The sequence below is a fragment of the Pan troglodytes genome, chromosome 4 (genome assembly GCF_028858775.2).
Source record: "Pan troglodytes isolate AG18354 chromosome 4, NHGRI_mPanTro3-v2.0_pri, whole genome shotgun sequence".
Taxonomy (NCBI): domain Eukaryota; kingdom Metazoa; phylum Chordata; class Mammalia; order Primates; family Hominidae; genus Pan; species Pan troglodytes.
This window is the reverse complement of record NC_072402.2, coordinates 87,002,322-87,029,019: the sequence shown is the minus strand read 5'-3', so window position 1 is coordinate 87,029,019 and position 26,698 is coordinate 87,002,322. Positions and strand designations below refer to the sequence as shown.

At 34.5% G+C, this 26,698-nt stretch overlaps 1 long non-coding RNA gene across 1 annotated transcript in view; it reads right to left on the bottom strand.

Moving 5' to 3' along the window:
• Nucleotides 1-26,331, bottom strand: part of LOC107974700 (uncharacterized) — a 45,014-nt gene extending 18,683 nt beyond the window's left edge. The window contains exons 1-2 of the long non-coding RNA XR_001717634.2: nucleotides 26,223-26,331; nucleotides 22,914-23,019 (exon numbers count right to left, since the gene is read on the bottom strand). This is a non-coding gene — a long non-coding RNA (uncharacterized LOC107974700). The remainder of the gene's footprint in view (nucleotides 1-22,913; nucleotides 23,020-26,222) is intronic.
• Nucleotides 26,332-26,698: the final 367 nt, after the last annotated feature.

Here is a 26,698-nt window from a genome sequence, read left to right as displayed (position 1 = left end):
AAAATATTACATGTGCCCAGAGGGGGGAAAATTATCTCCAAGTTTGATTGGTAAAGAAGCTAGGTAGTGGTGGAAATATTTGATGTCAGTATTGAAGGAAAGTTTAAACTTTCAAAATGTAAATTAGAGTGTCACCTTTCAGGCAAGATGGAGTAACAGGGGCCAGATGTACCTTTTCAGCAGAAACAACTAAAAATATATGAGACAATAGTACTCAAAATATTAAATATCAGGCAATAAAGACAGGTATCCCTGAAAGACAGAAAACAGTTGAAGTGAGCTTAAGAAATACCCTCAGCTTACTGACTGGAGAAATTTTCTAGGATGCAGAGCAAGGAATCAAAGCCAGACAAAGCCCAGAAATCTCCCTAAGATGATGAGATGGAGCTTTATAAAAGCCAAGGTAACTAAAGTAAATGGGATAGAATGGAAGAAATAGGTTCACAGATAAAAAAAAACTTTACATATCCCCAAATATATTATGACTATTTCTTAAGTATTTAGATGACTGCTAATCAGTACATGTATTTAAGGAAACTCTCTAAGGCAGAGAAAAAAAGCAAACTAAAATAACTGTGGAAAACAGTCCTCCAAACTCACAGATGATGCCAAGAATAGAGCTTGGTCCCAACAGCTAGAATGAGAAACCTCATAATTCAGGTAGCATTACTTAGAGTACTAAAAAAGGCCTTGCCTCAGTAGTGTGGAAATTTAGTTATTTCTTCCTTTCTTTTTTTTTTTTTTAAAGGAAGGTCTGGGCCTCATTGAGAAATCTTAAATCAAGATTTAAAAAGATCAAGCTCCCCATTAGCTTTTCTAAGTCCCAGAAAAATATCTCAGGAGTATTTAAAGAAATGCAAAAATATCTGTATAAATTAAAATTGGAATTGCAATGTCTGGTATCCAGTGAAATATTACCAGGGATATAAAGAGGCAGGAAAACAAAATCCATGATAAGGGTAAAAAAGAATGAATCCAAAGCAATGAAAAATAATACATGTGACAAAATTAGTACACAGAAACATTAAAAGAGGTGCCATAACTTTTTAATCCATATCTTCACGAAGCTAAAGATGGAACATATTAAGTAGATATATGGGTTATATAAAAACCTTCATGTTGTATATTGCATGTAATTAACATATTAATGTTGAAGAAGAAATACTAGAAAACATGAAGACATATAATTGTTGGATGACAGTTCTCCATAGTTTATCATATTACTGCGTGTCTTTTGAGCAATGGCCTAATTACCCTTTCTCATGGACTATCTTTTCAAGGATGCTGGTATGTGAACAGACTTTGGTTACAAAGCTAATCTTTTCTACTAAAGTGAATATTAAGAATATTTATTGCCCATTCCAAAAGATTCAAATTCTTTAAGCTTCTGTAATGCAACTCTGTGTGTGTACAGGTGCCATCTTGCCTTCTTCATGTCATGCTGAGTCTGTCCCACAGACTCTGGCTGAGCAATGGATGAAAGAAGTATGCTGACACAGGTATTTTGCCTGATAGCATGCCTGGGGACTGCACAGCTTAGCACTGCTGATGAGAGTGCCACCCCACAAGACGGCCCCGCTTGCATTTATTTAGTACAGATTTAAAGACCAAGGCTTGGAGCAAACACCATTTGTGGGTAATAAACATTGTCAACCCCCCAAGTAGAGAGCAATCCTGAATGCAAATGATCAAAGGTTGGTTTCTGGAGACAGGAGTAAGCAAATGTATCTAGATAAGTTCCTCTACATTCTCTTGTTATGTGCCCTTTGCTCTCAGCCTCCAGATAAGAGAATTTGGCTGCCTTCAGCCGTAATTCTCTCCCAAAGCTTTTGTAAAACCTCTCAGCCTTCCAAGAAGGTTTGAGTCTTTCCCTACAATTTTTCTTATAACTTTTCCCACCACCATGACCGATTATCCTACAATGTCACTGTTAGGGAACCAGGCTTGAAGAACCACTAAAAATTAGAACCACTAATATATTATCCATCACTCTATTAGCCTGTTCTCACATTGCTATAACGAAATAACTGGAACTGGGTAATTTATACGAAAAATGGGGGATTTAACTGGATCATGATTTTTCAGGCTGTACGTGAAGCATTCTGCTGGCATCTACTTGGCTTCTGGGAGGTCTCAGGACACTTACAACCATGCTTGAAGGTGAATGGGGAGCAGGCATGTCACATGGATAGAGCAGGAGAAAGAGAGTGAGTAGGGGGAGGTGCAACATACTCTTGAACAACCAGTCTCACTAGAGCTCATTCACTATCGAAAGGACAGTACCAACAGGATGGTGCTAAATCATTCATGAGAAATCTTCCCCCATGATCCAATCACCTCCCACTAGCCCCATCTCCAACACTGAGGATTACATTTCAGATGAGATTTGGGCAGGGACACACATTCCAACTATATCAGTTACTATTTTTGTGAGTAATAAGATGTCTTGATCCCTGACCCAGGAGTATGGTTTTCTTCCAGCATCATTAAACTGTGACAAGTTAAATTGTCAGCATGGAAGTGGAATAAAATTTCACACTCTTAACAGTTTTTTACAGTTATATAGTAATAGGAGTGTATGATACTGAAATAAACATAAGTTTCTTAAAAGGGAAGATAGGCACTTCAGGGAGTAACTAATGTTATTTGGCATGGTTTCGCTCTGTGTCCTTGTCCAAATCACATGTTGAGTTGTAATCCCCAGTGTTGGGAGAGGGATCTGGTGGGAGTTGATTGGATCATGGGAGTCAATTCCCCCTTGCTATTCTCATGATAGTGAATGAGTTCTCATGAGAACTGGTTGTTTAAAAGTGTGTAGCAGTTCTCCCATCATTCTCTTTCTCTCCTGCTGCCATGTGAAGATGTGCTTACTTCCCCTTCACCTTTCTGAATGATTGTAAGTTTCCTAAGGCCTCCCAAGCAATGCTTCTTGTACAGCCTGCAGAACTGCAAATCAATTAAACATTTTTTCTTTATAAACTACCAAGTTTCAGGTAGCTATTTATAGCAGTATGAGAACAGACTAATACAGAAAACTTGTACTGGGAGGGAGGTATTGCCATGAAGAAACCTGAAAATGTAGGAGTGACTTTGGAACTGTGTAATGCACAGAGGTTGAAAGAGTTTGGAGGGACTAGAAGAAACAGAAAGATGAGGGAACATTTAGAACTTCCTAGAGACTTGTTGAATGATTGTGACCAAAATGCTGATAGTGACAGGTACAGTGAAGTCCAGGATGAGGTGCTCAAAGGGAAGGAGGAACTTATTGGGAACCGGAATAAAGGTCACTCTTGCTATGGTGGAGCAACAGGACTGGCAGCATTGTGCTCCTGCATTAAGAATCAGTGAAATTTGGAACTGGAGAGTGATGATTTAGAGTATCTTATCAAAGAAATTGCTAAGCAGCAAAGCATTCAAGATGTGTCTTGGCTGCTTCTAAAACACTATGCTACTTTGCACAAACAAATAAACGACCTAAAACTAGAACGTATACTTAAAATGAAAGCAGAGCTTAAAGGTTTGGAAAATTTGCAGCCCAACTATGTGGTAGAAGGGAAAAAAAAGGACTTACTGAGAACAAATTCAAGGCTGCAGAAATTTGCATATGTAAAGAAAAGCCAAATGTTAATACTCAAGACAATGGGGAAAATGCCTGCAGGGTATTTCAGAGACATTTCTGGCAACCCCTCCCATCCTAGGCCTGAAGGCCTAGGAGGATAAAAGGGTCTCCTGGGTCAGGCCCAGGACCCTCCTGTTCTGTGCAGCCTCAGGACATGGTTCCCTGTGTCTCAGCCACTCCAACTTCAGCTGTGGCTAAAAGAGGCCAAGGTACTGGGTGCCAGTGGCTCATGCTTGTAATCCCAGCACTTTGGGAGGCTGAGGTGGGCAGATCATGAGGTCAAGAGATCAAGACCATCCTGGCCAACATTGTGAAACCCCATCTCTACTAAAAATATAAAAATTAGCTGGTCGTGGTGGCACATGCCTGTAGTCACAGCTCCTCGGGAGGCTGAGGCAGGAGAATCACTTGAATTGAGAGGCAGAGGTTGCAGTGAACCGAGATCACGCCACTGTACTCCAGTCTGGGCGATGGTGCGAGACTCTGTCTCAAACACACACACACACACACACACACACACACACAAAGGGGGCCAAGGTACAGCTCAGGCAGTGGCTTTGGAGGGTACAAACCCCAAGCTTTGGCAGCTCTCACATGGTGTTGATCTTGTGGGTGTGCAGAAGGCAAGAGTTGAGGTTTGGGAGCATCTGCCTAGATTTCAGAGGATGTATCAAAACACCTGAATGTCCAGACAGAAGTCTGCTGCAAGGATGAAGCCCTCATGGATAACCTCTACTAGTGCAGTGTGGAGGGGAAATGTGGGGTTGTTATCTCCACACAGGGTCCCCACTGGAGCACTGCCTAGTAAAGCTATGAGAAGAGGGTCACTGTCCTCCAGACCCCAGAATGGTAGATCCATCAACAGCTTGCATCATGTGCCTGGAAAAGCAGCAGGCACTCAACTCCAGTCCATGAAAGCAACTGTAAGTGCTGTACCCTGCATAGCCACAAGAGCAAAGCTGCCTAAGGCATCTGGAGCCTACCCCTTGCATCACTGTGGCCTGGCTGTGACACATGGAGTCAAAGGAAATTATTTTGGAGCATTAAGATTTAATGACTGCCCTGCTTGGGCAGGATTGTAGCCCCTTTGTTTGGCCAATTTGTCCCTTATGGAACACCAGCATTTACCCAATGCATATACCCCCATTATATCTTGAAAGTAACTAACTTTTTTTTTAATTTTCAGGCTTATAGACAGAGGAGACTTGCCTTGTCTCAGATGAGTCTTTGGACTTGGACTTTTGAGTTAATGCTGGAATTAGTTAAGAATTTGGGGGACTGTTGGGAAAAAATGATTGTGTTTTGAAATATGAAAGAGACATAAGACTTGTGAGGAGCCACCATGGAATAATGTTTTGCCTCTATGTCACCACCTAAATCTCAAGTGGAATTTTAATTCCCAATATTGGTGGAGGGGCCTGGTAGGAGGTGGTTGAATCATGGGGGAAGATTTCCCCCTTACTATTCTTGTGATAATAAATGAATTCTTAAGAGATCTGAGTGTTTAAAAGTGTGTAGCTCTTCCTCTTTTGCTCTCTCTCTCACCACCATGTGAAGACATGCTTGCTTCACATTTGCAGATGATTGTAAGTTTCCTAAGGACTCCCAGCCATACTTCCTGTACATCTGTGGAACTGTGAATCAATTAAAATTCTTTTTTTCATAAATTAGCCAGTCTCAGTTATGTCTTTATAGCACTGTAAAAATGGGCTAATAGATTGTTTTAGGGAAATCCATGGTAATTAATAGTAAACTTGTCTGATTATATAATCAGCATACTCGATTGCCTATAAAGGAGAAAGTGAGGAGGTGGTTGCCAGCTGAGTACTGGAAAGAAAAATTTCAAAGACCTGACCTCCAGGCAGATGAAATATTTTTCCAATGTGTGCTAACCTTTTTCAGCAACTAGTACTAAAAGTTAACCTGAGAGGGCAAAACTTTTCTCTTTCTTTCAGTCAATGGTTGCCTAGATTCAAATCCACATTAAGTATAAAATGAGGAAATCTATGTTTTCTATGGGCAGAAACAAAGCAATTTATTAGAAACTTGGCTGGCTGGTTCGCTCGCGAGATGAGGAAGAACAGTTGACCCTTTCTATAGTCCATTATGCTGCCGTATATCCATAAGCTTGGAGAAGTCAAACAGTCCTAAAGTTTCTTGCATTAAATAGTGGCTTTTATAATGCAGCTTGTCCCTCATGGAAAACTTTTCTCAGTATATATATACTTCTATGGAAAACCAATGATGAGATATTTAGTGATATTCTGGTTCTTACAGCCCCAAATTGGGTTAACAATGCTGATGACTGTGACCCACTGGAGAATGAGAAAATTGCCCAAAGGAATCTGGACACATTCTTGTGTTTATTCCTACTTCCCTGAAATATTCACCTCATTTTATGTGAAAAACAACCACTAAATGAAAAAATAATGTCTGAGAATATGAAAATTTGATGCAAGCCATGAACTTATATAGTCTCATTGAACTCCAAGATAAAATCATGAGAAAAATTTCATGCAGGCATATTATAATCAAATTGCTTAAAAACAGTGATAAAGAGAACATCTTAAAAGCAATGTTGGGGGCTCAGAAAATGATGCCCCACATATGATAATTTTGGCATGCTGAGTGTTTCACCTAAAGGAGAAACAAGGTCTTTCTGATCTTTTCCTATCACCCTGACTCTCACTCTTCTTTTTCTCCCAAAGCCTAGGAGGGGCTGTCTCTGAACTTTCTTCATCTGACTAGAGGAAATTCCTCCAGAAGGAAGTTAATTGTCATGAGTCTCCTTCCCACAATCTCATTAAACTAGGAAGACTGATTTACAGAATAGGAGACTAAATGTTGACACATACTATTCTTCTGAGGACTGCTACCTGAAATATCTCATCTTCATAACAAGACAACATTTGTTCATCATGAATTTACCTCTCTCACCCTCTCATTGCTTGTGACACCATCCTCCCCTAAGAAGCCCTAAGCTGCTATTTTCTCTGCAGCTTAAAATGTTATTTAAACTTTAACCATCTGGCCCTTCATTGAATCTTATACTGTGTGTCATTTCTTTGCATTTGCATTTAATAAATTAGTATGCTTTTTTTCTCTGTCTAATGTCAAATTTATCCCAGAAACTCAAACTATCAAGCCTTCAGAGAGTGGAAGGAAAGTTTCTTACATTGCCATAGCAGCTACAAGACAAAAAAATATATACTAAGAAACAAAGATAAGGATAACAGCAGATTCCTCACTGAAGAGAATGCAAAATAGAAGACAATAGAACAACATATTTAAAATACTTAATTTAAAATCAAAAACAAAACTTTTTGATGTAGAATGCACAGATATGTTACAATAACAATTATGAAATAATGACTTTTTAGACATACAGAGATTAGAAGATTTTACTATGATTAGATCCAAACACAAAGAAATATTTAAGAACATTTTACATTCAGAATAAACATTATTCTTAATATATCTTGTGGAAACCTGGATCAGTACAAAAGAGTGATGAGCACCAGAAAGTTTAACACATAGAAAATATAAAGTTTTTAAAATTATCCTGAAAGACAAAAAAAATGTTTAATAAAAAGTAGTAACAATACCTTGTGAGACTTAGAACATATATACAGGATAAATTTGTGATGAAAGTAGCAGAATGACTAGGAGAGGAGCAATAGAAGTTTTACTTCTCTTAAGCCCTATTTACACTGGTCTATGTGAGTTGAAGTTAGACCATAAATTAATGATGATTCTATAAATGTTAAAATATACACTAAAATAACACAAAAAACCTGTAGTGCATATACAGCATGGATACGCTGGACAAAGGGATGATTCACATCCAGGTGGGACAGCGTGAGATCTTATCACACTACTGAGAATGGCACAAAATTTGAAACATGAATTGTTTATTTCTGAAATTTTCCATTTAATATTCTAGGACCACAGTTGACCAGGGGTAACTGAGACTGTGGAAAGTAAAACCATAGATAAGGGGTGACTACTGCATATACATACAATGGAATATTACTCAGCCTTTAAAAAGAGAGAGATCCTACCACTTGTAACACACGGATGAACCTGGAGGACATTATGTTCAGTAAAATAATCTAGACACAGCAGGACAAATACTACATGATATGACTTATGTGGAATCTAAAATAGTCAAACTCATAGAAGCAGAGGGTAGAGTAGTAGTTGTCAGATGATAGGGAGAGGAGAAAATGAGAAGGTATTAAGAAATGAGAAGGCTTTAGTTATGCAAAATGAATAAGTTCTAGAGATTTCTTGTGCAGCATAGTGCCTAAAGTTAACAATACTTTATCATATACTTAATAATTTTCTAAGATAGTAGCTCTTATATTGTGTACTTATAAAAATAATAAAAGAAGAAAGAAGGAGGGAACTTTTGGAGGTGATGGATGTGCTTATGGCAAAACTGTGGTTATTTTTTTCACAGGTGTGCACTTTGCTCCAATTTCTTCAAGTTGTAGACATTAAATATGTATAGCTTTTTGTATGTCACTTATACCTCAATAAAGTGGTTTTTCAGTTAAAACAGATAAAATATGCTCAGTTAATCCAAATAAGGAAAAGAAAGATAAAGAAAAAGAGGAAAATACAGATTAGACATATAGAAACCACAAGAAGGTTATAAATTTAAAACCATGTCAATAATTACATTAAATAAAAATGATGTGTACACCCAATTCAAAGGCACAGATTTTCAGATTGGATAAGAGCACAATAACCAACTCTATACTGCCTATATAAAGTCTACAATAAAATAATTATAAGTCTTTAGAAAATAAAAGATGGCAAAGATATACAATGATAATGCAAATCAGAAGAAAGATGGAGTGGTTGTATTAATGTCAGATAAACTGTTTAAGAGCAAGATTGCAAGCAATAAAGAGGATCATTTCATAATGACAAAGGAGTCAGTTCATCTGAAAACATAATAATCCTAAAAGTTTATGTACACAATGACAGATCTGCAAAAGATATGAAGCAAAACTGGGAACTGTAAAGAAATATACACATATTTACAAATATACTCAAATAATTCCATGTATCTTATCTAAGTAATAGATTGACCAATGGAAATCAATTAGATTATAGAAGACTTGAACAACTGCATCAACCAACTTGACAGAATTAATATTTATGAAACATTTCAACTTATAATAAAAAAATTAACATTCTTTTCAACTGCAAATAAAATATTTTTTCAAGACAGACTTTTGTCTGGGCCATAAATCAAGTCTCAGTAAGTCTGAATAGTTTTAAGTTATACAAAATAAATGTAGACTTCTACAATGAGCTTTTCTATTATCTGCTGTTAATGCACTGTGTATACCAAAGAGGCTAAATTCATAGAAACTTGTAGCCTTAAATACCTGCATGTCAAGGTTCTCCCCATTATAAATCTAGAACATCAGTATCATATCTTGTTATTAATTTAGATTCTTTTTAATTCTAGTTAACTTTGGGAACATACATACCCTTATGTAATCGAATTTAGTCAGAGATAGCTGACTTACTTTTAACACTGAATATTATAGAGAAGGTGTAAAACTTCAAAGGCAAATATTAGCTTCTCTACCTCAATAAAATATAACTACATAGATTATATCTGTTCTCTCCAGACCCAAGAAAACTATAGGTGTGATCAGTGATTCAAAGATTCCAAAACCTATGCATTAATTCTATAAAATTATAATAAGAAAGTCTGAGCTTACAAAAACAATGCAAAGCAGTCCATTCAAAAATTTCGATAGCCAAAATTATTTTATCTCATTGCAAATATCTGCATGAATACTCATTTGTGGCCAAGTACAGTATGATTACATTAAAAGTTAAATGGAACTTAATTTTACACAGATTGTAGAGAGAAACTATATTATTGGAAATTGAATCAAAGCTTTTAAGTAATTATTTTGTCTGTGGCTGAAGTCAATCTTACGGTTTTACTTAAACTAAAAACAAATTAATATTCTTGGTTGGAAGGATTTTGTTTTTGTTTTCTTGTGTTTTTCCCAGAACTTTAAGCGTATTCTTCAAAGGCACGGGTGGCAAAAGAAAAAATAAACAAATAGAATTGCATCAAACTAAAATGCCTAGTTCAGCAAAGGAAACAATAACCGGTGTGAAGAAACAAACTATTAAATGTGAAAAAAAAATCTGCAAACCATGCATCTGATAAGAGTTATATCCAAAACACATTTAAAAACTTTGCAACTCAATGGCAAAAAAATAAAATAAATAACCTGATTAAAAACAGGCAAAGGGGCCAGGCGCGGTGGCTCACGCCTGTAATCCAGGCACTTTGGGAGGCCAAGGCAGGTGGATCACGAGTTCAGGAGATCCAGACCATCCTGCCTAACACGGTGAAACCCTGCCTCTACTAAAAGTACAAAAAATTAGCCGGGCATGGTGACGGGCGCTGTGGCCCCAACTACTCGGGAGGTTGAGGCAGGAGAATGGCGTGAACCCGGGAGGCAGAGCTTGCAGTGAGCCGAGATCATGCCACTGCACTCCAGCCTGGGCGACAGAGCAAGACTCCGTCTCAAAACAAAAAGCAAAAACAAAAAAAAACAGGCAAAGGTCCTGAACAGACATATCACTAAATAATAGCCAACAGGTATATTAAGAAGTGCCCAGCATCATTAATTATCAGGAAAATGCAAATCAAAATGACAATCACACCTATTAGAATGACTATTATCAAAAAAGAAAGACAGTAAGTTGATAATAAGTTCTTAATGAAATAACAAGGGAATCGTGTTAAGCCATTTATGAGGCATATGCCAATATGATTCAATCACCTCCCACCAGGCCTACCTCCAACCTTGAGAATCACATTTCAACATGAGATTTCAGGAGGACAACCATCCAAATCATATCATAAGTGTTGGCAAGAATGTGGAGAAATTGGAACCACTGTACACTCTTGGTAGGATTGAAAAATGGTGCAGGAGCTAAGAAAAAATTAGTGTTGAGGTTCCTTAGAAAATTAAAAATAGAACTATCATAAGATTCTACAATCTCTCTTGGGGTGTATACCCAAATTAAATAAAATGAGTATGTTGAAGAGATACTATACCCTCACGATTATTGCAACACTATTCACATAGCCAAAATTGGGAATCAAAGCAACTGTCCACCAAGGAATAAATAAAGAAAATGTGGTATATATACTAAATGAAATACTATGATGTCTTAAATATGAAGAAAGTTCTGTCATTTGCAATAATATGGAAGAACATAGAAGACATTATGTTAGGTAAAATAAGACAGACACAGAAAGACAAATACCACCTGATCTCACACACATGTAGAATTTAAATATGTCAACCTTACAGTAATAAGAGTAGAATGGTGGTTACTACCTTTTGGGAGATGGGAAGATGCCTGAAAAAGGATACAAAATTTAGATTAGACACTAGGAATGAGTCCTAAAGAGCTATTATACAGTATGGTGAGTGTAGTTAGTAATAATGTATTATATACTTCAGAATTATTAAGAAAGTAGATTTTAAATGTTCTCGCCACAAAAGAATGATAAGTCTGTGAGGTAAAAGATGCTAATTAAGTTGATTTAATTATCCCACAATATATATACCAAGCATCATGTTAAATACCATAAATATATACAATCTTTATTTATCAAGTAAAAATAAAAAAATTTTGAAAAATAATCAACCAAATAATATATAAATGAAGTTTTATAGCCCTGATTTTAAAAGTTAATCTTTCTAACTCAAGCTTTCAACTCGCTAAATTTGTCACAAGAATTAATAAATAGACTAAATCCTAAAAATTTATTTTATCCTAGTTAATAGGAAAATAATACATGCACACTCTTCAAACCAGTTGTGTTATCAATATAAGTGAGACACAATGTTTTGGAATATATGTAATCAACATTATATAATGTGTGATCAACAATAAACTAATTAATAATGTCTTGTAGGGTTGTTTTCATTCTTTTTCTACCTTAAAATTTATATAACTTATTGGAAGATGAAGGGAAAATTCTAGAATATAGAAGCAGGACTGAAATACTTTATTAAGGCTTATTTTAGTCAGCTTTTAGTAAGTTATATAATATAAAAACAGTCTCACCACTTCAATATTGACATCATCAAATATTTGTTTCTTGCTCTTTTCATATGAGTGCTTTTGTTCAACTAAGCCTCCTGTAGTTCCTCTGGTCTCCACTGGGCTTACCTGAACTAGGCTTGATTTGACTTAACATATCATCTCTTTCCATAGCTTAAGATAAAGGAAAGGCCCTCTACCTGAGACCATTGCATTTATGCAGCAGGGCCAGAGCATAAAAGTGAGCTGAAACTCATGATATCTCTTAAGATTCATCTTGGAAGTGAGGCATTGTCACTTTGACCCACAACCCATTGGTCAAAACAAATTATATGGGGTAAATATAATCCCAAATGTAAGGGAGTAAATAGTTAAAAGAAATATTCCAAGCAGCCAAAAGCATGTTACATACTTGGATAAAAATGAGTTCAACTTTAAGTAGGTTAGAAAAATACTGTTTTCTAATGATTATGAGCGAAACTTGGATGTCTAGTTTACATATTTTCACAATATTGCACATATATATATATTCTGTATTTGGTCAAAATACTGGTGGAACATGCTTGGAATTTTAGTAAAATATATGAGAAGTTAAAGGTAAATAATGAGACAGCCGAAAAAGTTGAAAGTCATTCTGATGTCAAGAGAAGTCTAGATAAATATGACCAAGAGCATGATTATATAAATAGGTGACTCAATACAAAGTGACAGAATGTTCAAAGTGTAGCTAGCCCACGAGTAAAAGAAGAATGGATGGAAGAGAAAGCCCCTAAATTGCTTTATTAGGAAGTTACAGGAGAATTTAATTGCATATTTTTGAGTTCAGGACATACTTTTAGAGGGAAGAATTAGGTAACATAAAATTTTAAGGCAGGCAAAGTTCACACTCTCCAACAAAACAAATGGATTCAAAAAGTATTTATTGAGCAGTCATTATGTCTTAAAATTTCATTAGCTTCTGTAAATAGAAAGATTAAGGTAACTTATCTTACACTTTTATAAAGTCATGATTCTTGTAATTCACATTAACTATGAATGTCATTCATTAGTTGAAAAAGACAAGAGAACAAATCTACAGAAAATGGTGAAACTTATCTTTTAAATTAGCAATTTATTCTGATTTTCTACAGTTTGTAATGTATAAAATTGATTTTTTCCGAACATTCAAATACATCATGTAGCATATACAAACAAGGATTAGCTATTAAATCTTTGAGTACCTTTAAACTATTTTGTCCCGTGTAGGCAGTAATTCAGGTTATACTAATTCTCATATTTATTTATATGACACTTGAAATGTCACTCATGGTTTTGTAAAAGTCTACCTATACTGCTAGATAAAAAACATATTTAACAGTATGACTTGCATAAATAAAATCTCTAAATTATTAACATTTAGATATGAAAGTAATTTCTAGATTGTTAACAATGTACAGAAACATCTGGAAAATATTTATCTCTGGCCTCTGCATCAAATCTTATTTCACATCTTGTGAAAATACAAACAGGAATTCCATTTTGTTAGATCAGGCTATATAAAAATCAGTTCTGAGAATTTTCACTCTCTAAGTTGTTGCTGAAGCATCATTGTCTAATTAAAGAGTTATTTGCAATTGCAGAAAATATTGATACATTCATATCAATCAGGTATGCTGGTTCTCAACTGGGGGAAGGGTGTTTTTTAATACCCCCACCACCCCAGGGGATATTTGGCAATCCTTGAACCATTTTTGACAGCCAAAATTTGCAGGTTGCGGTGGAGAGGGGTGGGGTTTAGTGGCTTCTAGTGATTAGAGTCCAGAGATGTGAGTAAACTTCCTACAATGTATAGGATAGCCCTCCACAATAAAAAATGATCAGGGAATTAAGGAGTTATTTAATTAATTTTATTTATTTTTAAGAGAGTTTCCTTTGCATAATGGATCCATATGTCTAAAATATGCATTTTATGTTATTAAAAACACTTGATTATTGAATATGTTATTATTGAATAATACAGACTCTATCCAAAAAAACAGAGAAAATCAAAATACTTTATCAACTATAGAGAAGCAAGTATATTCCAGACATCATTCTAAGAACTTTGTGGGTATTTTCACCAACTTAGGAAATGCTCCTTATTGCTTTCATTAGCACTTTGGTAATGAGGAAACTGAGGCACAGCACTGAAATATCAGACACACTCAGATTTAAACCCAAACATAGGCCTCCAGGCTGGATAGATGCTTTAATCACAGTTAATAGTTTGCAAGACCCCCCACCCTTTCTCTCCTTCTTCCTCTTTCTGTCATAACATTTATTAGGTTGAAGCGCATGAAAATCGTGTTATTTGACCATATGAACCATTTGATGTGCTTCAACAAAATATGCCCTTAACATGGTACAACTTTTTTGTGACGTGTTTCATTATGTTATTTTTCATAAATATTTTCTTTGTTGATAAAAATGTTTTTAAGTAACAGCTTAAAGGCAATATAATATTGTATATATAGACTCATTATAATAGCATAATTAATTCACCAATCCTCAACTGTATGATATTTCACTTAAGACCATTTTTTTGATAATTGCTATGGACTAACCTTGTCCTCCTAAAATCCATGTGTTGAAACTTAATTGCCAATGTGATAGTATTAAGAGGTAAAGCCTTTTAGAGATGATGAGGTTATGATGGTGAAGTCTTAATGAATGAGATTAGCGACCTTATCAAAGAAGCCTCAGAGAACTTCCTAGCCCATTTTTTGCCCTTCCATCTCTTCTTACATGTGAAGACAGCATTTATCCTCTTTTTGCCTTTTGCTCCTTCCACCATGTGAGGACACAACGTTTGTATGTTCTGCCTTTCCCGCCATGTGAAGATGCTGGGAGCGTATAGCATCTGTAGAACAGGCCCTCACGTGACACTGAATCTGCTGGTCATATGATCTTAGACTTCCCAGCCTCTAGAACTGTGAATAATAAATCTATATTATTTATGAGTTACCTGTTTATTTTATTATAGCACACCAATGAGCTAAAAGAATGGAAAATTGCAATTTTATTAACATAAAATTTGGGGGGTTTCCTAAGTTTAGTTAAAAAATGAAGTTAAGTTATTGGCAATATTTTATTGTTTGATTTCCTTATATAGAGACATTAAAAATAAAGCTATCTAACTGTTGTGTGGGGATGGATATTTCTTGTGAATTTTAGAGATTATATTTTTTCAATCCTCATAATTTTTTAACCAAAAAGTTGTCTTTCAGTTTTCAAACTTTTGTGAATAGAATGTAGAGAGAATGAAGATTCATCTGTCGAATATTGAAGGCAATTATAAACCTAAAATATTTACAACATAAAATATTTAAATACATTTGGTAAGAAAGTTAAACATTTTAAAACATGAAAAAGTTCATATTGAATATAAATTAAATATGGAAAATAAAGTCAGCATAGATAGAATAAAATTATGTTAAGAACTCAGATTTTTTGTTCAATAGAATTCTATTCACCTACATTATTAGCAGAAAGGCAAATTTTTATTAATATCTCTGTTCTTTTTCTAATAACTGTTTCATTGTATATTATCTGCTCTAATTGCTTAATTGCTAACTTTTCTGGTCTGTTGAAACTTTTCAGAAATTATGCTATTATTGCTCAACTCTGAATACATGAAACTCTTCTTTCTTCACTCTACAATTCGATAATGTGCCTGAGTCTCAACAAACCATATTTATCTTTGCCAGCTGAATCTATCTTGATTCAGCTAAATTGGGTTGGATATAGGGGAAGGATACATTTTTCTGCTGCTCCCATCAACTTTATCTCATTGAAAGTACTATACCTTAGAAATGACAATTTGAATACCAAACTTTGACCCTTCCCCAAAACTTCCATAATACAGCCTCATGTCATATTCCCTCTGTATCCTGAGGGTGGGGTCACAACTCCATGGGACTTCACATTCAAAGTCCTGATACATTAATTTCAAATGGACAGTGTTCTCTCCTGAGAGATCTTGGTAACTATTTTCCAAATAACAATTGAGCTACAATTTTGTATTAGGCATTATTCTAGGCTTTTCGTATTGACAAATCAGTAAAACAAACAAACAAACAAAATAACACCAATGATCCCTATCTTAATTACATTTATATTTTAAAAGAGGAAGGCAGGTGATAAATAATAGGTATAAAAATAAGTGACTTGTGGAGTACTTTAGAAGACAATGTATTCTATGAAAAGTATAATAGAACATTGAGCAGAGCAGTTGACACTTGTATTTCCTTTTTTTTTTTTTTTTTTTTGGAGACGGAGTCTCACTCTGTCGCCCAGGCTGGAGTGCAGTGGCATGATCTTGACTCACTGCAACCTCCGCCTCCGGGGTTCAAGCAATTGTCCCACCTCAGCCTCCTAAGTAGCTGGGATTACAGGCATGCACCACCACACCCAGCCAATTTTTGTATTTTTAGTAAAGACGGGGGTTTACCATGTTGGCCAGGATGGTCTCCATCTCTTGACCTTGTGAGCCCCCTGCTTCGGCCTCCCAAAATGCTGGGATTACAGGCGTGAGCCACCGTGCTTGGCTGACACTTACATTTATAAACAAATGGTAGAAATCTATTTTATTGTAATGCAATTCTTTAGGAATTGAAAGAACTGAAGGGATGAATATCCTTATTTTTGCAAAGAAGATTTCAGGCAGAGAGAGCAGCCAGTGTGAAGACCCTATGGTGACAGCGTGCTTGGTGTGATGAACAAAACAAAACAATGTGGCTGGGACAAGGTGAGTTGCAAAAGAGTTCAGAATAGTATGATAATGGAGAAGGAATGCTGGAACCTGGTCACAGAATCCTAAATAACTCGACTTTGAATAAAATCATTTTTATTTCTCTGTTGAAAATAGACTGAAGTACAGAAAGATAGAATTAGGTTAGACATTTTAAGAAGGTGTTAAATTTACTCAATTCACTATTGATGAACAGCTTGACCCATATTGGAAACACTGCTGGCACTGAGAAGTGGCTTGAATCTGAATGTATTGTAAGGATACAACCAGTAATATTTCTCAATGTATTGTATGTGGATTATGTGAAAAATAGGAGTTGTTAATGGCTTAAAGGCATTTGACCTAATCGACAGAAACGATGGAATTATTATTGACTGAAATAGGGATGATTGCTTACGGAGCAAGTTTGGAGGGGAATTAAGAGTTTAATTTTGGACATGTCGGACTTTGGATATCTATTATTCATCCAAATAAAGATTTCAAGTAGATAGTTGAATATGTGAGTATGGTGTTCAAGAAAACAAATCTGGTCTGGAGAGATATAGTTGGAAGACACTGATTTATAACTGAAATCAAAGATGAGAAAACATTGAAATGAGTACAGTCAGAGAGGAGGGGAGACTCCAGGACTAAGAGGTGAGGGAGAAGAGGAAAGATTAAACCCAATTCCATATGTATTTAACCAAAAATTGATATAGAGAAGATAACAAGAATATAAGACAAAGTTAAAAGTGTCTAGGATCAATGCATTACAATGCAATTAATGTGTGAAACTAACACAGTCAACTCACTAGAACAGAGTAATTTCAAATAGGAAAAAGTTTTGGTCAGAAAGTAGGATACATAAAATTAAAACAAAAACATATTCATCACTTTGTAATTTCCAAATTTTAAGGAAAACATTCCTTTTAAAATGAAGTGGAAATAGTCTAAGAGATAAAATCTCCTAAATATGACTTGCATTCCTGTTTTTCCTTTAAAATAATGAGAAAGCAGGTTGATGGCAAGATGCTCAAAGATAATAAAAAAATACATTATATTTTGGATATGTAATTTATGTACTTGTCAAATGTTATTCCAAGGATGAAGTAGCCTATTTGAAGTTGCAAATTGACATCTGATGAATGACTTCCTACAACAGCATTATTATGTTTTGAAAAACTAAGGTCAAAATACTTCATGAAAATGAACAAAATAATAAACTCATTTTCTCTGAATTCTCTATTCTTTAGCATAATTGCTCAAATTCTGCTCTAATAAAATCTAGCAAAATGAACTGAAAATAGAATGAATTAAAAATAGACATAATATTAGAATTTTGAATGTTAATTATAAAGAAGATTCACATTCCAGTTTATGTGTTCATACAGATGTGAAAATGAGATCTTTCATGTATAATATGTATTGTACAAATTATCTATTCTATAAGAAATATAATATTTTAGGTTAGATTTTATCAAATGTATTATATTTATTATAGAATATATTTATCTATCATATTCATTTAGAATGTAACATTTATTTATATTTTTATTATTATTATTTGAAACAGGGTCTCACTCTGTTTCCCATAGCAGAGTTCAGTGGCATGATCATAGTTCACCATAACTTTGAACTCCTGGGCTCAAGCGATCCTCTGGCCTCAACTTCCAAAGTATCTGGGATTACAAGCACATGCCACTTCATCTGATCCTCCTGCCTTGGCCTCCCAAAGTACTGGGGTTAAAGGCATAAAGCATTGTGCCTGGCTAAATGCAGTATTTATAATATACAAATAAAATATCAAGGTCTATGTGTATTAGAAAGTCTATTCAAAAGTAACAATGCATGTGAAAATTGTTATATATAATTTTTCTGTATTTAGGAAAAATAATACAACAAATAGCCACAATGTATAAACAAAATAAATTGAAAGTGTAATCTTCAAAATAATGTAATATTCTATGGTTTAGTGATCCCAAATCAATAGCCTTCACCAAAGAATATAAAAACAAAAAACCTACTGAACTGTTTGTCATAAAGCTATTAAAATCCTGATAGTAAAAGTAGAAAAGAATAGTGAAAAAATATAGAAAAAAATATTTATTAACATAATTTTAAAATTGTAAATCATACATATATAAGCAAAAATGCTAAAACATATATCTTTGTGCTAGACTGATATCAATCTACATTATTCCTATACATCCTCTTTAAAATGTGATTTTGAGCTCCTGTATTCAAAATGTGGAGTTTCTTCTCCCATCTCTTGAATCTGGAGTATCCTTGTGACTTACTATGACTAACAGAACATGGACTAGCTTTCTAGAGGTTGAGAGACAATATGAAGTAGAGCTAAATCAGCCTGGTTGTACCAGCCAAACCTCACACATGTGAGAGGGCTCATCTAACATGCAACATGATCCATATCTGACATGACCCATAAATGAACACAGATGCATTAATAAACTAAACTGAGCCCAGCTTAGATAGAAAAAAAAATAATCCAAGTAACTGACAGACTCATGGGCGTAAACAGGAATTCTTAGAATAGTTAATTTCTGTTATTTTGTTGTTGCTGTTTCATTATGATGAAATACATACAACATAAACTTAACCATTTTAATCATTTAATGTACAATTCAGTGCCATTAAGTAAACTAACACTGTTGTGCAACAGTAATCACCATTCATCAGAAGCTTTTTATCATCTGAAACTGAATCTTTGTAGTTATTCAACAATATCTCCTCAATATTCCTTTCTGACAGATTCCTCTGGAAATCTCTATTCTATTATCTGTCCAAGAATTTGACTATTTTAGATACCTCAGTAAGTTGAATTATGTGCTATTTGTCCTTATGTTTCTGACTTATTTTACTTAGCATAATGTGTTTAAGATTTATTCCTGCAGTAGCATGTAGAAAAATTTCATTCCTTTCAAGACTGAATGATATTCCCTAGTATGTTTGCACCTTACTTTGGTTACCTATTCATTGGTTGATGAACACAACGTGTTTCCATCTTTTGGCTATTGTGAATAATGATGCTATGAACATTGATATACCAATATATATTTGAGCTTTTGCTTTCAATTATTTTGGAAATATACTGAAAAATGAAATTTTTGGATCATATGGCCATTCCACGTTTTGTTTTTTTTTTGAGAAATCACAGTATCATTTTCCACAGCATATACATTTTCATCAGCAACACACAGGCATTCAAATTTTTCTACATCCTAACCAACATTTGTTATTTCTTTTTTGTTGGTTGATGGATTGAGATAACACATTATTATTGATGCTTTGAAATGTATTAGAATTTGGCCTACCATATGATCTAATCCTGGAGACTGTTCCATGTGTACTTGAAAAAGTATATATTTTTTTCACTTGTTGGGTGGAGTGTTCTGTATATGTTTGTTAGGTCCAATCACTTCATAGTATTGTTCAAGTCCTCTATTTCCTTATTGATTTTCTATCTTTTGTATCTTATTGTTCTATTCCCTATAGAAAGTAGTGTATTGAAGATTCCAACTAGGATCTTTTTTTTCTTCAATTATGTCAAGCTTTGCTTCATAGATTTTACAGCTTTGACATTATGTACACATGTGTTTTATAATGATAAATCTTCTTAGTGAATATTTCAACCATTCTCATTTAGTGCAGCAAGATCAATAAGATGATCTTTCAGTGACTCTCTTCAATTTCGTGAGAGGAATAACCTAGTCAAAGTAAGGAGACACATGAAAATAGGGGGGAAAAAAGGAATATAAATTGAGAAGCAAGAAAAATGCTGTCTTTTACAGAAAATAAGAAGACTAATATAATTACTTGCCAAGGTTGTTCAATACCAGTAATATAAATTCCTTGAAGAGTAAGAGTGATTGGCATCCAAATTGCTGGTAGTGGTCAGCTCTTCCTTTATGATAGGAATAAAGAGACTAAGATGAGTGCAGATGTTATAGTATTTGAAATAAGAAGTTTTGCAACTTTCTTTTTGAATGCTTCTATTTTTCCTTATGAAGTTGCATGCTTTCAGTAAGCATGGAGATATAAAGAACTGAAAGTTGAAAAAAAGAACATTTGAAAAATTACTATAGAATGTGAAAAAAATGATCAAAAATGTAGGACAATTTAAAGGTGACTCTTCTAAGTTTATAGCAGAAAATATTAACATTTTATGTGAACTTTTATATCAACGTAAGTCACTTGAATACAGTCAAAGATAAAGACTGGATGCTTAAAATCATACAGACTGAAACTTTTGCTGGCAGAAATTGAGAAAAAGAAAGAGAATGAATACACTTTTGCATATAAATAAAAGTATTACTGTAATGATAGACAAGAAAAACTAAAAGAAGCTTGAGAAAAATGAAGAAAAAGAAGTAGCTTTTGAATGGGAAAAAGTGGAAATGTCAATAAACCACAATGTGTCTCGAGATCAAAGAGTAGTTATACTATGTTACATTGCAAAAGTTAGAAGAAGTAAACCTTTAATTAGTGATATTCTTATCAAACAGTTACATGGTCTAGAATGTAATTATGGGTGTGGGTCACTGAAGTCTATGACCATTAAACCTTAGCAATATTCTACTTAAACATAGGAAAAAGGCACAATAATACTCATTCTGATATATTGATTAGACATTGTATTAGATGTTCTAGCAAAGCATTACAATAAATATGTATATAATTTAAAAGTTACATACAGAACTCATTATTTGTATTTGTCTCCATATAAACTATGAGCACTTTATTATTTTTTTTGAAATAATTATAGACTTTAGCCAAAGGGTTGAATATATGACTAATACACCAAAAAAAAGAAGTTCATTTCGCTGAGACAGGGCTGTATTTTGTTCTGTTTGCTGCCCAGAAAATAGAGGCCTGTGTTTCCATTTCCACATCTTTCATGTGAACTAGTTGCTTTCTAACTGAAAGCCAAACTATATCCCTTATTTAGTATTGAAAGATCATTTATTTTATTTGCCATATTCAAAAAGTTTTAGAGTAAAGAAAATTAATAGAAGTAACTTATTCAGGTATCTTTATTTTAGGAGAGTAACTAAAATATACGGTGTGAAGAAAGTAATTAAAATAATTACATGTTACTATTTATTAAGGTACTTCTCAATCCCTTTAATTTCATTTCCATTAATTAATATGTCTTGTGATTTATGGTCTACCCATAAACGGCCTGATATTAATCAGGATTAGCTGTTAAACTAATGACTAATTCACATGTATAATATAGACAGTTCTGTAAGTAGATAATGATGATTACCAGCTACACAAACATTTGTAAAATGAGTGAATTTCAAGGTAAAACTTTTGAAATGATAAGAATAATTTTTATAGAATGTTCTGTTAAATTATAATAAACTTATATTAAAAGATTACACTTTTCATTTCTCTCTGTATTATTAAAATCCAATTTACCACAAAAGAACCATCTGTTTCAAAAATAAAAATAATATAAGTAACAAACTCCTTGGTGTGTTCAATTTCTATCCAGCTGTAACACATTATGAAAGCATTTTTATAAAGAGTATGATGATTACATTATGAATTAGTCTACCTAAACCTTTAGGGCAGATTTATCTACATTTTACTGTTATTTAAAAGATGTTCAAACTAGGTATATTATTTGGAGAAGAACCCCTACATTAGCTAAAAATTCTAATTTTATATAATAATATTAAATAAGACACGTTTACTGAAAATAAGAGGACATAAAATTTCTTGTCAAGATTTGGCTTGAAAAACTTGCTCAAAATTTAAGAAAATAAATTTCAGAGATGAAAATGAAAGCAAGCTTGATGTATTCCAGCAAGAATCAACGTAACTATTTTTCCTAGGCCTTTCATTAATTCCAGGGGGCAGTTGAAGTTTTATTCACTACTATCTGTTGTTGTTCACCAAGAATTCATAGCATGTACTCTATTCTCTACAGTTAAAAAAAAAAGACATTTTGTCACTGTGGAGTCTCTTATTGAGAAAAATGTTATTAGCATTTTAACTTTTCTTTACAATTTTTATGATATCACAATAGCTTACTAATTTAATATTATTGTTGCAGATTGGGGTGTCCCTGTACAGACGGACTTAATTCATAACATGACAAGGAAAGGGGAGGGAAAAGAAGAGGGATAGCAAGAGGGAAAGGGATGAGATTCAGATTTCCTGAGACCAAATTTTGTCTTCTAAATATTTGATATTGGGCAAAGTTTATGTTCAGTATGTGTCATAGTAGACTTGCCTATAATAGACAATAATAATAGTGTCTCAAGATGTATTGAACTAATAATGTACATCAGTGCTTAGGAGATTGCCAGAAATATTTAACTACTAGATAAATGTCATCTTTTAATTAGTAGATGTAGTTGTGGTAGTAGATGTAGTATTAAGGGTAGTATTCGCCCCAGTAGAGGCACCTACCTGGGAATACACATGCCAGGAAAGGCAAAGGTGACCAAACCAATGTTACCTCCTTTGTAGTTGTGCCTGGTGCTGGACCTGTGACTTTTCTCCTCATGGAGCATCCCTACAACAACAAAAGAAACAAACTAACAAACAAAAAGAGAGCAGTATTCTCCAACTTCTGTACCTACAAATAGGTTAACAAATAGGCTAGTTGGCTGTATCTATTCTGAGGACTCTAGTTTCTGCAAACAATATACAAAATCTGGGAAGGTGTTATTATTTTCCAGTTTTGTTGCAGGTTTAAGCTAAGCTCTCCTAAGTAACTTCATTAAAGTAAAATTACTGGCAAATTGTTACCACTAATAAAGAAAAAAATGTAATTTCTTATTTGCTTCTGAATTCTATTCTCTACCACTAAGAAAGTAGATGATGAGAGGGTGAGAGGTATTAATTTCCTGTAATAGTATACCTCCTTTACGGCAAGCCTCCCATTATTTTTCTTTTATATTTCTTAAATAACTTCATAGTACCCACATTTTCTTTTTCAGAATAATGTGAACATTGGCTTGAACATACCCCTGCACCTAGAACCCTAACCAAAAATATATATAATATTATCAGCACTCTAGGTATTATCCTTATTTCCCCTTTCAGTCACTATATCCGGCACCCAAGATTGACCTCTCTCATGACTTCTAACATCTTAGACATATTTTGCCTATTTTGTAGGTTTCTGTCAATGGAGCTGCATATATGCACTTTTGCATAAGATTTCTTTTGGTTGCATGTAGTTATATGTCATTTCTTTTTATTACCAGATTGATATGATTTGGCTGTGTCCCCACCGAAATCTTAACTTGAATTGCAATCATTCCCTTGTGTCAAGTAGGGGGCTAGGCGGAGATAATTGAATCATGGGGGTGGTTTCCTCCATACTGTTCTTGTGGTAGTGAATAAGTCTCATGAGATCTGATAGTTTTACAAATGGGAGTTCCCTGGCACAAGCTCTGTTGCTTGCTGCCACAAGCTCTGTTGCTTGCTGCCACGTAAGATGTGCCTTTGCTTCTCTTTTGCCTTCCACCATGATTGTGGGGCCTCCCCAGACATGTGGAACTCTTGAGTCAATTTAACCTGTTTCCTTTATAATTACCCAGTCTTGGGTATGTCTTCTTTATTAGCAGCGTGAGAACAAACTAATACACAGATAGTATGCCATTTTGTGACAATAGCAAAATATTCTATTGATGGACATTTGGATTATTTCTAGATACTGTTTCTCTAAACATTCTAATATATGTATTTGGTGAATGTATGTATGCATCATAATTAGATATTACATTTGGAGTAAAAATAGTGGGCAACATGTATAGCTAAGTAGATACTGACAGAAATTTATCAAGAGTGATTATATCAATATATACAAGTTATGGTTACTCTATATCCATGCTAATACTTGTTATCATTAGGCTTTTACATTTTTACCAGCAAAATGATTATACCTATATCTAATTGTAGATTGAAATTAAATCTTCTCATTTGTAATGCATTAAACACCTCTCATATATTTGTTATTTAATAAACTCTAAAGTATTATTTGGAGAAAATAAAGATATTGTTCTTTTCTGATGGTTACTATTGTGAATATGACTATAATTTTCAAAAAAAGTTAACGTAGTTTTGCAAAGTGTTAAAGTGAAAATATTGGGCTGTCATGATGGCTCATGCCTGTAATCCCAGCACTTTGGGAGGCAATGGCAGAAGGATCACTTGAGATCAGGAGTTTGAGACCAACCTGGGCAACATCGCGAAACTCTGTCTCTACTAAAACTACAAAAATCAACTGGGCATGGTGGTACACACCAGTAATCCCGGCTACTCAGGAGGCTGAGGCAGGAGAATTGCTTGCACCAGGGAGGTGGAGGTTGCAGTGAGCCGAGACTGCACAACCGCACTCCAGCCTGGGAGACAGAGCAAAACTATGTCTTAAATAAATAAAACAATAAAATAAAATAAAAATATTATTACCTATAATATGAAATAATAGATTAATTCTATTTGACAAATATTATAATCATTGTGTTACCGTAAATAAATGTTAGCATTCTAATGATAGGAACTTACTCAGACATTTGTTAACACCACACAAAAATATTCAGTCTCTTCTGCCATTGTTTATGTTTTTTCCTACCTACTTTTCACATCATCCCAAATCTATTATACCTATTAAAATCCTACAACTCCATTAATGCTAGTCCCAAAAGCAACAATAAAATGGAGTGTATTGCTATTTTTTCAACAGTTTTACTATTTCATTTTGTGTGTATGCAAAGAACATACTAAAATATCATTTTCCTCTACCACACTTAAAATTTTGAGATTTGGAACTAGTCATATTAATTTGTTTTATTTACTCTTGCATTGTCTGGTGCTGAATACTCCCTAATTAACTCTATTTACTTAAAGTATGTTTGGTAATTCAATTAAATAATAATGTGCTTTAGCAGTGTACAACATTATGTATTATTAGATTATTAAACAAGTGATGAGATATGTTCTCTTCCAAGAGGAACTAACAATTTTCTGCAGAGAAGCACTTATACATAAGTAATTACAATAAGATGTAGGGACAATTAGGGTAGGAAAAATTATCAGAAGCTAGGGAGATTAAGTGGCAGAAGACTAAATATTATTCCATGGACGTGCCCTATTATTTCCGATGAGCTAAAGAACTTATGCTCCCACACCTGTGTCTATGGTAAGTCACTTGTCTTGATTCCACAGACTTTATCAAACCTTGGTACTTTGTCCTAAATAGATTACAACTGAGGCAAGATCATAATGCTTACATATTTTACAGATCCCAAAACTAACAAAGGTGGCCTTTCTAAAGGCTTTCAAAAGTTACTGATACCTAAGTTATCTAGCTAAACTAGAATAGGTTAAAAATCATTACTAAAAATAGATGAATATGTAGTGTAACAGGTCCCCTGTGAGATTACTAAAGTATGTATGTCCACTGCCTGAAGTCTGAAGGCCAGGCAGTGGGAAAAGGCCATGGTACCCAGCCAAAGAGCAAGTGTCCCCGAGAACCTAAACATCCAGAGCCTATCTGGGAGCATTCCAAGGGAAACAGTCCCATCACACACACACACACACACACACACACACACACACACACACACACACACACAACAGAAAGAGCCAGAAAATTAGCTTGAAAGCAGCTTAGGCATAGTAGGCAGCATGGATCTCCAAAGCTATCCTGCTGCTGTCCAGGAGAGCCTCATATGTAAGTCCTCGGTTTTAGTAAACTCCTCTACTCACCAAGCTGGACTTGTCCAAGTCATTCTTTGGTCTCTCAGTTCCCTCTCAATATGGGGAAAGGTTTTGTTTGTTTGTTTGCTTGTTTTTAAATAGAATGCTGGGTTTTTCTCATTACTGTTGGTGTCACAAATAAGATCTGAGAGACTAAAAGAGAAAGGAACATCTGTGGGAGGAATCTTGGGTGGTTGGCAGCATGCATGTGGGGTGGAGTTGCCTGGCTGCTTAACCTTTGTGGAATGCTAGGTAAGTATGGGAATACTTGGAAAATGTGGGCAGAGACTGTGTGCCTATTACAAGAAGATAAGATATTAAGGTACAAAAGAATAGTAAATGCGCTATTGTTACAATAAGGCTGGCTATGGAAAAATCATTAGAGCAGAAAAGAGAAAAAATAGAAACTCCTGCAGAAGTTGAAAGGCATGCTAGGTTTTCTACGACTCCAGCTAGTTACATATTATGGCCCTGGCGTGTGCAAG